A 15,410-nucleotide genomic window follows, 5' to 3' on the forward strand; every position below is an offset into this window, starting at 1 on the left:
TAATCAAGCAAAACCACTCCTTCCCTTGCCCTAAACCCACATTTATGCTGATTAACAAAGCAGCCGGAACATTTTCTTTTTTTTCTGTTTTTTTCTGGAATTAAAGCTCTGTAGTTCATATGTAGTGAATATGTTGTTCGGAATGTTTGTCCCCCAGTCCCAGAACAGGCAGATGATTGGCAAACAAATACACACAGGCAACCATTGGCATTGTGACCTTGCTTTTCACATTATGTGACTATAAGAATGTTACACCCATTGATTTTCAAGAAGGTCATGAAGATTGGCCATACCTGTAAATATATTACTATATTTTTCATGGCTTTGTAGATAAATACTAGCAGCTGGCAGAAATGGCCTATTTTTTTTTTTTTTTTTAAATTTTTTAGAAACCAGAGCCATCTTGTGGCTAAACTCAACATATTTTTTTAAGCTTTGCTTATATCCATCAGTAACTCTAAGGGTAAGGCCAGACGAGGAGATTCGGGGAGATTTTGTGGCGTCTTTTGCGCGACTATCTCCCCGAACTGCCTCAGCGTCTTTTCCCCATAGGCTACAGCGCAAAATCGCCTGTGCTAATGCACACGGGGCGATGCGTTTTCAATAGTTGCCCAAAGTTGCCTCAGTGAGGCAACTTTGGACGATTATTGAAAACGCATCGCCGCGTGTGCATTAGCGCAGGCAATTTTCATTCTAGCCTATGGGGAAAAAACGCTGAGGCAGTTCGGGGAGATAGTCGCGCAAAAGACGTGGCGATAAGTCGCCAGGCGATAAAATCTCCCCGAATCTCCTCGTCTGGCCTTACCCTTATTAGGGTCAGGGCACTAGCTCAGATTCAGGGAGATTAGTCACCCGGCAACAAATCTCCTCTTCTTCGGGGCGACTAATCTCCCACAAGCTGCCTCCTGCCGGCTAGAATGTAAATCACCGGCAGGATGGCAATCGGTACACTTCGTTTTCCGAAGTTGGCCAAAGTTGCCTCACGAGGAAACTTGGGGCGACTTTGGAAAACAAAGCACTCCGAGTGCCATCCCGCTGGCAATTTACATTCTAGCAGGCGGGAGGCAGTTGCCGAGCAACTAATCTCCCTGAATCTGAGGGTTTGCCCTGACCAAACAGAAATCTTCTTTTAATCATGTTTGGTTACATTTTAACTAGATCATAAATGAGCTAAAAACTGATTGTAATGAATGTGTTCAAGTATTTAGAATTTTTATGGCAATGGGTTTATTTTGTACCTTTTTGAATGTTTTCTGGGTTTTCCAGATGATTTGTATGTTCCTGTCCTGTGCGGCTCTGTGACTGGGTCCGACTGACGAGTTCTCCTATCACAGGTAGATTGTGGGACTTGTTACTTAGCGGGAAGGAGCTGGACTAACACATTATGCTAAATTCCTTATTCTGTCGTTTGTAGACAAGGCAAAGTGTAGGCGTTTCCTCATCTGCATGGCAAGATAATGGAGGCTGTGGGCGTCAGTCTTCTTCCTTACTGGTTATTGTCATATCTCTGATAAAAAATGCTTCCCCTGCCTTGAGTATTTCCGCCCTGCTAATGTATTTATATAGCATGCAATGGGAGAACAATGCAAGTTACTCTAAATAAGAAGTAGCTTTACTCTAGGGCAGGGATCCCCAACCTTTTGAACCCGTGAGCAATATTCAGAAGTAAAAGGAGTTAGGGAGCAACACAAGCATGAAAAATGTTCTTGGGGTGCCAAATAAGTGTTGTGATTGGCTATTTGGTAGCCCCTATGTGGATTGTCAACCTATATTGAGACTCTGTTTGGCAGTGCACCTGGTTTTTATACAACCAAAACTTGCCTCCAAGCCTGAAATTAAAAAATAAGCTCCTGCTTTGAGGCCACTGGGAGCAACATCCAAGGGGTTGGAGAGCAACATGTTACTCACGAGCTACTGGTTGGGGATCACTGCTCTAGGGTTTGCCCTGGATCCCAGCCTCTCAAAGGGGAATTGTTAACTATGTATTAAAATATTGAATTACATACACCCAACTTACATACAACTCATACTTACAAACAGAGGCTATTACAGTAATGTACTGTGGTTTGGCCTTTATTAGCATTAAGCTTTAATAAACCACCTGCCACAATCCCCATTGGCATCTGTTATCTACTGCAGAGCACAGAAACATAAAAATACACAAGCACAGAAAGGTAAAAATAAATACTATGTTAAGACAAACATCTGTCTAAATTTCATTTAATAAGTAAATTTATATGTATACAAATTCAACTTAATAACAAACCTTCAGACCCTATCTCGTATGTAACCCAGGGACTACCTGTATTATTATCTTTATCGTTAGACACATTTTTTTCAGGGTTACCCCTCTTCCCAGGCCCCTGCTTCAGACGCAATCCTCCCTCTGCCAGCCCCCCGCTATGTGCGTTCCTTTTCTTTCTTCTTCGGGCCAGTAGGGGAGGTCAGGGAGTGCAGTAGTAAGGGGAGCAGGTGCCCCTGCAGCCCAGTCTGACCATGGTCATCAACTCAGAGGCCTTAACCTGTGCTTTGACTTTATGGTGTTGTTGGAGTTTGGGAGTTGTAGTCCCACAGCTATAGGACTGTTGCAGGAGAACCAAGACAGTTGGGGGTCATTTATCAACACTGGGCAAATTTGCCCATGGGCAGCAACCCATGGCAACCAATCAAATTGCTGCATTCATTGTTCTACTTGCAGCTGGCTTTAAAAAGCTTATCACTGATTGGTTGCTATAGGTAACTGCCCATGGGCAAATTTGCCCAGTGTTGATAAATGAGCCCCAGTGTCTTTATTCCATAGTCAGACATGTCAACAAAACCCTATTTTCTGGAAGTCACCCTAATTTACTCACCCCTCACCCGCAGCTACAGGTCTCCTGCTGTCAGTAATTTGCACTCAAAACCTAACCTTTCCACTGACATCCATAAACCGCAGTAGACCACTACCTGCCTGAAATGTGTAATGCTTACTTTAATGCTGTTGACGCAAGAATAATAATCTTTTTGGGTTTCGGCCAGGGCTGCTGGTTCCATTGAAAGCAAACCTGTGCTTCCTATTTTGTGACAATAATTTGGGGAAGTTGAAACCTTAACTCTACAAAATAGAATTACATTCTTTACGATTCTGTGCTTCATACTTATACTCATAATGACAATTATTTGGTATATAGAGATTGGGTTTGCTGAGATCATTGGAAGATCTTGGATGGCCTCCATAGAGCCTTGCATTAACCCAACTGAAGCTCCGTTGAATGAATTAGAATGCTGACTTGGCCACTATCACTGGCCAACATTATCTAGGGAAAAGACTTTCCAGAAGAGTAGAGACTTAAGTTGAACATATTCATAAATAAATAACTTTGTTTTTGTAATAATATTTTGGACAGGCATAATTTTAGACCACCTAGTAAACAAACAAACTCTATGCTAAAGATTATATGAAATGCCTATGAAGTTCTGTAAATGGCTTTGTACCTTACTTCTATACTGCTCATCACACCTTTTATACAGCCTTCAGAAGGACCCATACTTCAGCCCACATCATTAGGACATTAGGGGCTTTGTCAAGGTCCTTGAAGGATTTTGGAGCAGCTTGATGACATCTGCTGGCTAAAGGTGGCCATACACGGGCCGATAAAAGCTGCCGACAGACCGTGTCGGCAGCTTATTGGCCCGTGTATGGGGCCCCCCGACGGGCTTCACCGATCGAGATCTGGCCGAAAGTCGGCCAGATCTCGATCGGATGGGACATAAAATCCCGTTGGATCGCGGCCGCATCTATTCATTGATGTGGTCCCGCGATCCGACCGCCCGTTAGGCATCGTTAGGATCCGATCGTTGGGCCCTAGGGCTCACGATCGGATCAGCCCGATATTGCCTAACGAGCGGATCTCTCCATGTATGGCCACCTTTATAAGAGTAAGGGCGCACACAAGATGATATACTGCATGCTATAAAATGATGCTATTGCCCAACATTCATATGCTGTGCACACTGTGGTTTCTTTTGTAAAAGAAGCTTAATGAATGATGAGTGTGCTACTTCTAATCTGTCAACTGGGACAGTTAATAAACTGCCAGAAAACATAAAGCTGTACATTTGCGTATTCTATACATGCACTAAGAAAATAAATGGTTCTTGGCAGGTAAAAGTCTTTAGATAGCTAATCAATAACTTCACTTACCTGTGGAACCTTACCTAAAGCTAGTTTACATCTGTAGGGCCTGTGAAAGGAAAGCATAAGATTAAAGTATACAACTACCTTGTTTTAGCTGAACTCTGGTGCAGGATATTCTAATTATTCATTCTACATACATGGATGTTCCGTAAACCCACGAGCCAGTATCGGACTGGGATTGCCAGGCGCCCATCAGAAAACCTTAGACTGTGGGCCCACTTTTCAAACCATTATTCCTCATTTTCTCACTCAACCTCTTTATTCTCCTAGACTTTTTTATCTACTTACTATACTCTATTCTTCCAATATTAAGTCTCTTTTTTTCCATATAGAAATATGGAATGATCATGAAATAGGCCAAACGGTTAGAAGTAAGAGATCCACTGACACCTGGGCCCACCGGGAGTTTTCCTGGTATCCTGTTGTTTAATATCCCCAGATACACTATCATTAGAATTTTTCCATCCAATGTATTTAATGGGGTGGGTCAACTTTGAGTTAACGTTTAGTATATTACAGAATTACTGATTCTAAGCAACTTTTCAACTGGCCTTTATTTTTTATTTTTTTTTAATTGTTTTTGAATTATTTGCCTTCTTCTTCTGACTCTTTCCAGCCTTCAAATAGGGGGTCACTGACCCACATCAAAAACACAAACACTCTGTAAGGCAGTGATCCCCAACCAGTAACTCGCGAGCAACATGTTGCTCCCCAACCCCTTGGATGTTGCTCCCAGTGGCCTCAAAGCAGGTGATTATTCTTGAATTCCAGGCTTCCAGGCAAGTTTTGATGCATAGAAAACAAGTGTACTGCCAAACAGAACCTCCTATGGGTTTGCAGTCCATTTAGGAGCTACCAAACAGCCAATCACAGCCCTTATTTGACATCCTCATAAACTTTTTATTGCTTGTGTTGCTCCCCAACTCTTTTTACATTTAAATGTGGCCCACAGGTAAAAAAGGTTGGGGACCCCTGCTGTAAGGCTATAAATGTATTTTTATTAACTAAAAGTTAATTTAAAGGTGAACAGCCCCTTTAAGTAGGATCAATCCATAAATACTTTATAAAGCTGTTAGGCAACACTATTGAAGAACACATCATTTAGACCGGTATAAAATAGCCACCGATTTATTAGCAACAGCAGCACAAACCAGCTTCTTCTTCAGCAAGCAGAACACAAGCAACTCTTTTACTAAATATGTTTAAAGTGTGCCCCCTAGTGGTCAGACTGCTCAGATCCTGAATATAAATTCATTTTCAAGTTCAACTTTCATATACTATTTAATACTTTCAAGGGGATGTCAGTTCAGTTGTACAATTGTGTCTAATCAAAGAAAATGGAATTCTGAGCAGCTTTCTAATATACGATTATTAAAAATGTTCAAAGGTTTAAAAGTTTTTGGTATAAATACAGTATAAGCAGCTTCTCTCCTGTCATTCTATTCTCTACCTCCGACGTTTGATACATGCATAACTGAAGCAGTTGACTAACAGATCTGTCTTTTCCGAAGAAGCTTTTGCAACATTTATTTAAAAACTAGGGATGCACCAAATCCACTTTTTTGGATTCGGCCGAACCCCTGAACCCTTTGCGAAAGATTCGGCCGAATACCGAACCGAACCCTGATTTGCATATGCAAATTAGGGGTGGGAAGGGGGAAAACATTTTTTACTTCCTTGTTTTGTGACAAAAAGTCACGTGATTTCCCTCCCCACCCCTTATTTACATACGCATATCAGGATTCGGATTTGGTTCGGCCAGGCAGAAGGATTCGGCCGAATCCTGCTGAAAAAGGATTAAAAAGCCATTGACTTCTACATGAACTTGGTAGGTTTTAGGTGGAGAATAGTCAAATTAGAACGGTTTCCAGGTTCAAGGTGTGATAAATCTCACATTCAAATTGAAATTTGAGTTGTAGATAGAACCTTACTGTATTTAGAAGAAGGTAGACCTTTTTGTAACTTTATTGTATACAGCTAGTGTGAACAGAACTTTATTATCATAATGTTGCACTGAGTGTTAATTGTCTGGTCTGTGAAGAAGGTATTTAAAGGATAAGTAAACCTTTAAAATAAGTGAAAGTAAAATTGATGAGGGGACTATTCTAAGCACCTTTGCAATATACATTCATTATTTATTTATTTTTAATTCCAAGATATTAAGGGATACATGTACTGTTAATATGAATGAATTGTGTTACAACAGCGCCACCTGCTGGTCATTTCCCCACCAGTCTGACCATCAAGTAGCCAAGGAAGAAGTTGTCAGGAGAAAGAAAGAGGCTGCTCTGATGTTCTTCTGCTTAGGAAAGATTTGAGAAAGGTTTCTAATTTTATTCCTAAGCAGAAGAACATCAGAGCAGTCTCTTTCTTTCTCCTGACAACTTCTTCCTTGGCTACTTGATGGTCAGACTGGTTCGAAAATGACCAGCAGGTGGCGCTGTTGTAATAAAATTCATTCATATTAACAGTACATGCATCCTTTAATATCACGGAATTAAAAATAAATAAATAATGAATGTAAATTGCAAATGTGCTTAGAATAACCCCTCATCAATTTTACATTCACTTATTTTAAAGTTTTACTTATAGTTTAAGTTAGAATTTCATTGTACTGCTCTGTACGCTGTACATACGACAATAAAACGTTGAATCTTGAATTATATTTGCATGTTGTTGATCAGCGGTGAAACAAGACCATGTAGGCCCCCCTGGCCAAAAACAATTTTGGATGGGCCTGGTGCGCATTACCTTGCGCCGCTCTGCTGGTTGAGACCCCTCCCCGCCGAGGCCTACGAAGGCAAGTGTGTCAATATAAAGGAGAAGAGCATTGGGAAGGGGGGATTTTAATGCTATAGAGAAGGCTGAACACATGTTCCAGGTCCGGTCTGCTTCCTCAATAGTTATACCACTGTTATGGATGCAAGTCCTTTTTATTGTTTGGAAAACTGTGGTCGTTCACACAATAGGGCCAAACATATTTTTTTTACCAAACAAATCATTATTGAATCCATCATAGTCAAGGCCAGAACTACAGTAGGCAGAAGAGGTACCTGTCTAGGCAGGGATGGATTTGTAGTGAGGGCGCCCGGAGGCCGGCGTTCTACGTCGCCCCTTCCCTCTTAAAGGATAGCGCGCATGCACGTCGTTTCTTCTTGAATTAAACTAAATGGCCGTGTGGCTGGGCAGCATGCTGACCCCTTAAATCTATGCTGCCCTAGGGCGCAACAATGAGGTTGAGCAGGGCAGGTGCTGAAGGGCCCTCTGTCTACCCCTAGACTGGGTTTGCGTGCTCCCGGGTTTACCAGTATGTCTCTTTTCTGCTCATTACCCCCTACACTGCTGCATGTGACTTCCAGGGTCGGATTGGGCCGGAGGGGCACCGGGAAAAACCCGGTGGGCCCTGCCTGCCCAGATCTGCACCCTGCGCTGCTTTTCTTCTTCCTGCATGCACACGCTTCCGGTGACACACACACACGATTCCGCTAAAGCACGCGCGCACGATGCAGGGGGGGGTCCAGAGGGGAGCCCTAAAACTGCAGCCCTGGTGGGCCCCGGGCCCCCCAGTTCCACCCTGGTGACATTATGTGACATTGCCTAGGCTGCCCAGTCAACTTGGCCTGCCCCTGGCCTTAGTCCTGTTTGTGCTTCTAGAGACAAAGAGATATGGCATCAGATATATATTCTCATGTACTATGCATAGTTGTGCAGGAACAGCCACTTAAGTTTGCTTATTGTCTTTATAGATAGCTATCATACCAGCATAGGTAGTCCCCTGTACTAAGCCCAATTCAGTACCCTAAATATACTAAGGTTGCCACATTTCTGTCAATCAAGGGGGATCCTGCCTGGTCTTGACCCTGCAGCCCTTCCGGGTCAAATCTAGATGGGAGGCAACCCTAAAATATACTCTTATTACCTATATCAACTTATTAGCAGGTAGCTCTTCAAGTCACCTGTTGAAATTAAAGGAGAAGGAAAGTAATTAACCACTTGGGGGTGCCAAATGTTAGGCTACCTCAAGTGAATGCATTTACTTACCTGAAACCCCGGGCTGGTGCTCCTATCAGCAGAAAACTGCACCGGCCCAGGGTTATTCCCGTGAGCACCACGGAGCGATTCTCTTCAGGCTACTTCTCTTCAGGCTACTTCTTCCTTCAAATTTCCCGGAGCAGACGCATGCGCAGTTGAACGAAATAGCAGACTTTTTAGTTAAAGTTCCGTGCCTCACTCTAATGCGCATGCGCAGCCGCTAGAAGAAAAAAGAAGCCGGAAGAGGATCGCTCCGTGGTGCTCACTGGTATAACCCCAGGCTGGTGCCGTTTTCTGCTGTTAGGAGCACCGGCCCGGGGTTTCAGGTAAGTAAATGCTTTACCATGGGGGTGCCTAAAATTTGGCACCCCCAAGGGGTTAACGACTATCCTTCTCCTTTAAAAGCAAACATCTTATTGGCTGTTATGGGTTATTACACTTGAGTAAACATTCATTACATGTCATTTTCACTAAGCGTAGTCTAAGTGTCACCCAAAAGCATGCCCTCTTGTCCTTGATTGCCCCCTCTAAAGTAACATGACAAGGGTCTGCTAGTCTTCAGTGCATCACATCCATCGCCCCAGCTTCTTATATTGACTGTTATGTTTTCACCACATTAACGAATATCAATATTTCTGCTGTAAATTCGCCCAAACAGCTGAGATCATCACGCAAAATTCCCAAAGCCTGAAATAGGAAGAGAGTCCTCAGAACCCCTTTGAAGTTAATACCACGGCTCTAAACTCTTTCTTCCCCATATCCTTGTTGCCTTTGCTTGCCAGACCTTGAAATCCGTATTTGGCAGCGCAGACCCATGTTGGGTGGAGTACAGTGACCTGAATCTCCATTCTCAGTGTTATTAAAATGGAAACGTCAATGTTTAGTTTATGGCTCTTAAAACACAGCTGTTTAAGGATCACAATTTGGGTTCAAGGTTTTTCTTCCAAGTCTTCAGAGTGAGCTACTAAGGGCAGAGACACACGGTCAGATTCGGGGAGATTTATTTGCCCGGTGACAAATCTCCTCTTCTTCGGGGCGACTAATATCCCCAAACCCCCCCTTCCCATCGGCTAGAATGTAAGTCGCCAGCAGGATGGCACTTGGAGTGCTTCATTTTCTGAAGTTGCCCGAAGTTGCCTCACGAGGGAACTTCGGGCGACTAATATCCCCGCCGGGCGACTAATCTCCCCGAATCTGATCGTGTGTCTCTGCCTTTACATAAATGTCCCTGCCCCCAGGCCTTTGATACAGCACTACTCCCCTCCCCAATTATCTGAAGCGTGTACATAACTACACAAAGTACTACTTGATGTGGTTAAAGCTGGATGGGAGGCCTTGTCTGATGATAAAAGCAAAAGATGCAATCCTGCAAAAAATCAACTGTATTTAATCCTGCAGCTGCCAGCTGTACAAACACGATCAGGCCTAGTTATATTGAAAACAATTGCCATGGCATCACTGCCAACGTCTGCAAATTATTTTTGGGGGACACTACTGGGGTAAAATAATAAATATGAGTTTGTACTAATAACCCATAGCAACCAATCAGCAGGAAAAAGATTTGGATTAGTTAAAGGGTCGGTGCACCTTTACGATAACTTATAGTATGTTATAGAATGACCAAATCTAATCAACTTTTCAATTGGTCTTCATTTTTTATTTTGTATTTGCCTTTTTCTTCTGAGTCTTTGCAGTTTCTTATGAGTCTTTTCTGACCCCATCTTAAAACAAATTTATTGTTATTGCTACTTTTTATTACTCCAGTTTATATTCAGGCCTCTCCTATTCATATTCCAGTCTCTTATTCAAATCAGTGCATAGTTACTAGGGAAATGTGGATCATAGCAACCAGACTACTAAACATTGCAAACTGGAGAGCTGCTGAATATAAGGCCAAGTAAACTCCAAGGTGAACAACCCCTTTTATATGGGTGACTAGCCTTCGTATAAATATAGAGACTTGGCTCTTACACCAGGGGCATTTATAATAGTTGTATGCTGAACATGAAAAATTGTTAAAACACAAATGCATTTTTACGAGTTCTAAGAACAACAGTTTAATTCTTTTGAACACATGTCAAGCACAAGACAATGCAGCATGTTGCATCTATAAAAAAAAGCAATAAAACACACATGAATACAACCAATGCCAGAACTAGGGGTAGGCACAGCAGCCTCTCCTGGTAACTTAAAGAGCCAAAATTCTGATTTTTAAATCAGAATTTCGGCTCTTCTATTGCAGAGAGTGCAATTGCAGCATTTGAGAGCCAAAAAACTCCATAAAAACCCCTGCCTGCTTGACTAAGCCCAGCACTTAATGGAACAAATTGGCTACTGTGTCCCACATATGACAAGGCTATAGGGGATTAAAGACAGTTTAAACACCCGGTCATTTTCTATAGATCTGTATATACTGAAAACAGACACTTAAACATGGACATAAAAGTAAATTTCTTTATTTCACAGGGTTGATCAGTTTTAAAAATTAGGGACATTTCCAGGGACAGAGATTGAATGACAGTGACGTGTCCAGTGTTGGTCTGGGATGCCAGGGGCCCTCCAGAAAACCTTAGACTGTGGGACCACTTTTCAAACTATTATTTCTCCTCTCTCAAACTCTTTATTCTCTTAGTCTTGTATTACTTACTTCCATTCCATTATTAAGCATTTTTTCCCCATAAAGAAATAGGGAATGACCATGAAATAGTCTAGCATAAGGGACCACTGCTACCTGGGCCCATCGGGAGTTTTCCTGGTATCCCAGTGGGCCAGTCCGACACTGGACGTGTCCAAGAAGAAGTACCAAATATTGTTTCTGCATAAACTGTACACATGTATGCTATATTTTATGCCAAAAATCTGAAAATGAAATGTATGGGTACTGATGCCACAAGTCGCAGGGATACTGCTTCACGAAAATGCCTTTATTCACCACCACAACATGTTTGAAACACTTGAATCCATGCAGCTTGAAACATGTTGTGGTGGTGAACAGGGCCAGGCCGGCCACCCCCACCCCACATGTGTGCGCCCCACTGGGTGCGACAGAAAGAGAGGAGACAGAGGGGAGGAGATGGAGGGGAGCAGGTCCGGATTGAGAATTAAAATAGTCCCTGGCATTTCAGGTACACAGAGGCCCAATCAGCCCACTCATAGGCCCAAACAGACCCCACCAGCCCACTAAATACTGACTTTCTATGGCACCTTTAGCAGCCCTTCTGGCATTAGCCAGAGCCCACAGATTGCCAGTCCAGGCCTGGAGAGGAAGGAGGGGACAGTGACGGAGGTTAGGCATGGGACATCGATGGAGGGGATAGTTGGAGAGGAGAGTGGCAGAGGGGAGAGAGGGGTGAACGACGGAGGAGAGAGGAACAGAAGGGAGGGGAAGAACAACGGAGGGGTCTGCAACAGGAGGGAGGGGAGAGCAATGGAGGGGTGGTTGATAGAGTGGAGGGTGACAGGAGGGAGGGGAGAACAATGGAGGGGTGGGCAACAGGAGGGAGGGGAGAGCAATGGAGGGGAGGGTGACAGAGAGAAGGAAGGGGAATAAGACTGAGGGGTAGGCAGATGACAATTTTAGAGGTAGCTGCCAAGTGCCCCCCTATCATTGTGCCCTAGGCAGCTGCCTCTTCTGTCTACCCCTAGTTCTGGCCCTGGTGGTGAATAATTTTTGCAGCAGTATCCCTGAGCCTTGTTGTATCAGTACCTATACATTTTATTTTCTGAATGAATGCTCTGGATGGGAGCAAGGGATTATGAATTATTTTTTACTGTAAGGCTTAATATACCAGTTCAGACTTTTTTGGTTATGACAAAAATCCTTTGTATCCCAGCATCTCTTTACAACAAATTGCATATTCACATTTAAAATAAATAAAAATGGATCTTACAAATGTTAAAATACCTTAGTTAAAGATTGTTTATGGTGAGATGTGGGTCAAATATGCATTTGCTGTCCTAGATATTCTTGAATCCATGACGGAGACAACAATACGTTCCTATAACTACTCATGTGAAGAGCTAGGAGGAGCCATGACCAAACGTTGGACCCTCATGTGAGGCTTGACCTTAAAATCATTTGACAAATACTGTTTTCGATATATAAAGAAAGAAATAGCTTCAACATTGAAATTTTGCTCATCCACTCAAGCAAGTAAAAGGGTTAAGGAAACATGGCAGAGTCAGATGACTAGGGATTTAAGGAAGAAGTAAAAGTTGCTGGAAAAACATGATTCGCTTTCTGTTTTCCAAGACAAAAAAAAATCATGTGTTTTTCATTTAGATCTAATGCAGGACATTTTCTCCCTAATGCAGCATCAAAAGAGCCAGGACGATATTTTAACTTCCAGATGTTAATGGAAAAAGGAAGAGACATCTTTACATTGCCCTTTACCCACTGGCCAAGTTTCACACACTCTGGAAATCAGAGACCGCGTGATGACTTGTCATTATTCCCCTGCAGGGGTTTGGTCTTCGTGACAATTCCAAGATCCTTTTCAGCTAAAAACCCCCAAAACTGAAAGTTTCCTTTCCTGTAGATGCAGGTGGATATAACCAATGATCGCTGGTATTTCTTTGTGTGTGTGTGTGTATTTATTTAGTAATTGGTGAAAACAGAACTTCTTTATCTGTGACGAGTCTCAGTATTAAAGGGATACTGTCATGGGGAAATTGTTTTTTTCTAAAAATGAATCAGTTAATAGTGCTGCTCCAGCAGAATTCTGCACTGAAATCCATTTCTCAAAAGAGCAAACAGATTTTTTTATATTCAATTTTGAAATCTGACATGGGGCTAGACATATTGTCAATTTCCCAGCTGCCCCAAGTCATGTGACTTGTGCTCTGATAAACTTCAATCACTCTTTACTGCTGTAGTGCAAGTTGGAGTAATATCACCCCCCTCCCTTCCCCCCCCCCAGCAGCCAAACAAAAGAACAATGGGAAGGTAACCAGATAGCAGCTCCCTAACACAAGATAACAACTGCCTGGTAGATCTAAGAACAACACTCAATAGTAAAAACCCATGTCCCACTGAGACACATTCAGTTACATTGAGAAGGAAAAACAGCAGCCTGCCAGAAAGCATTTCTCTCTTAAAGTGCAGGCACAAGTCACATGACCAGGGGCAGCTGGGAAATTGACAAAATGTCTAGCCCCATGTCAGATTTCAAAATTGAATATTAAAAAAATCTGTTTGCTCTTTTGAGAAATGGATTTCAGTGCAGAATTCTGCTGGTGTAGCACTATTAACTGGTTCATTTTGAAAAAAATTTTTTTTCCCCATGACAGTATCCCTTTAATTGTTTTCTGTTAACCAAGTTCTATAATTCATTGTCATTCAACTACCATAGTAATGACTTGATTAGAGCCAAATCCCTGTTAAAAAAATGAATTAATAATGTGTTACCCAAACAAAAATTGGTCTACTTGTCTAGACGATGCCCAGCTCAGTTTAATGCAATTTGGGACATTTGGCTGAATGCTCAATCTGTATAAATAGATATGACTTGCAAATGCTTGCTTAGCCTTACTTCTTTTCGTCCTTTCCCTTTCTTCCCTCTTACCTAATCTGTTTTTTTGTTCTTATTGTAACTGTTAAAGCATAAATAAAAACTTTAAAAAAAAAATAGTTTGGCTGAAAACGGAGTGCAGCAATGCTCGTAAAATATTTCTTATGTTACATAGTAACATAGTAACATAGTAAGTTAGGTTGAAAAAAGAAACACATCCATCAAGTTCAACCTTTTTACTTTTTTTAACCTGCCTAACTGCCAGTTGATCCAGAGGAAGGCAAAAAACCAATATCATCTGAAGCCTCTCCAATTTGCCTCAGATGGGGAAATGGACCAATCCTTGGATCAACTTGTACTATGAGCATCTCCCAAAACCCTGTATTCCTTCACTTGCTAAAAAGTCATCCAACCCCTTCTTAAAACTATCCTGAACCAGTTCTTAGATTCATTGACAAAGCACCCATTAAGCACCACAATGGCAACCAGTAAATATCCCTTTAAGGCCAAGGGCAGAGAAAGCCTGCCTTTGTTGTAAAGGTAGCCAAAAATGAACCAATAATATTGAATTTTCATACGATATTGTGCATGTATGGTGGGAGACAAATCAACCAATATTGGCAGAAGACTTGGATATTAGTTGGCTCGTCGAGCAGGTTGGCCGGACAATTTTGATTGGACGCCTTTGAAGGCACCCGAACATTGGCCATTGTTTGAGCTGAATCGTAAGATACAGATATAATTCTATTGTTTCTACCTGTAAATCTACCTGTATATCTGACAATTCCGCTCTACACGTGTGTATTGAAACGAAAAATCTTTGTTGGAAAGATCTTTTCCAAGAAAGATCATAATTGTAATGTCTATGGCCACCTTAACAGTAAAAAATTATCAGACAGACTGGTGGTGGCGGCGGGGACAGAGCTTTAGCATTCATTGTGTAGTTATACCCAAGATTTCATACTTGATAAGATGTCCTGCAGCAGCTACATTGTGAGTTGGAAAAAATACTCAGGGGCTCAGACAATACAAGTAATTGAACTTAACACTATTTCTTAGAATTCAGTTGCTCTATGGGGCGCAAGCTAACAATAAGCGCTTGCATTTGTGATCATACTCATCCTTCGAGTGGCCTGAACTCTACACTTTAGGCCCAGATTAAATATTCAGCACAAGGTACAGACCCAGCTGCTGTTAGGTACAAGGGAGCTCTGTACTTACAATGCAGGCAGTATAATACTGTATATTTGTATTGATCACATCTTAGCAGTGTTGGACTGGAGTGCCCGGAAACCCACCAAAAAACCTTAGAAAGCCATGCCATTCTCTAGACTAAATTACTCCTTATTAGTCTGTTTTCTATATGGTCATCCATCTTTCCTTCTAGTTTCTCTTGTTTTCATATAGAAAGAGAATGGCCATGGGATAGCCATGTAAGACCAAATGGTTTGATTAGCAGGAGGGCCCATCTGAAGTTTTTCTGGTGTCCTGGTGGGTCAGTCCAACATTTGAATTGATCACATTCCCCATAATGTGGAGTAAACAATATAATTCATTCCCTTAATTGATCTGGCTGCCCTCCCTTGATCTTCTTGAATATTCAAACTGAACCCTGTACCAAAGATTTGATTCACACAGAAGAAGTGATCGACGAGCCAACTAATATCCAAGTCTTCTGCCAATATTGGTTG

Source organism: Xenopus laevis, chromosome 4S (genome assembly GCF_017654675.1).
Source record: "Xenopus laevis strain J_2021 chromosome 4S, Xenopus_laevis_v10.1, whole genome shotgun sequence".
NCBI classification, from domain to species: domain Eukaryota; kingdom Metazoa; phylum Chordata; class Amphibia; order Anura; family Pipidae; genus Xenopus; species Xenopus laevis.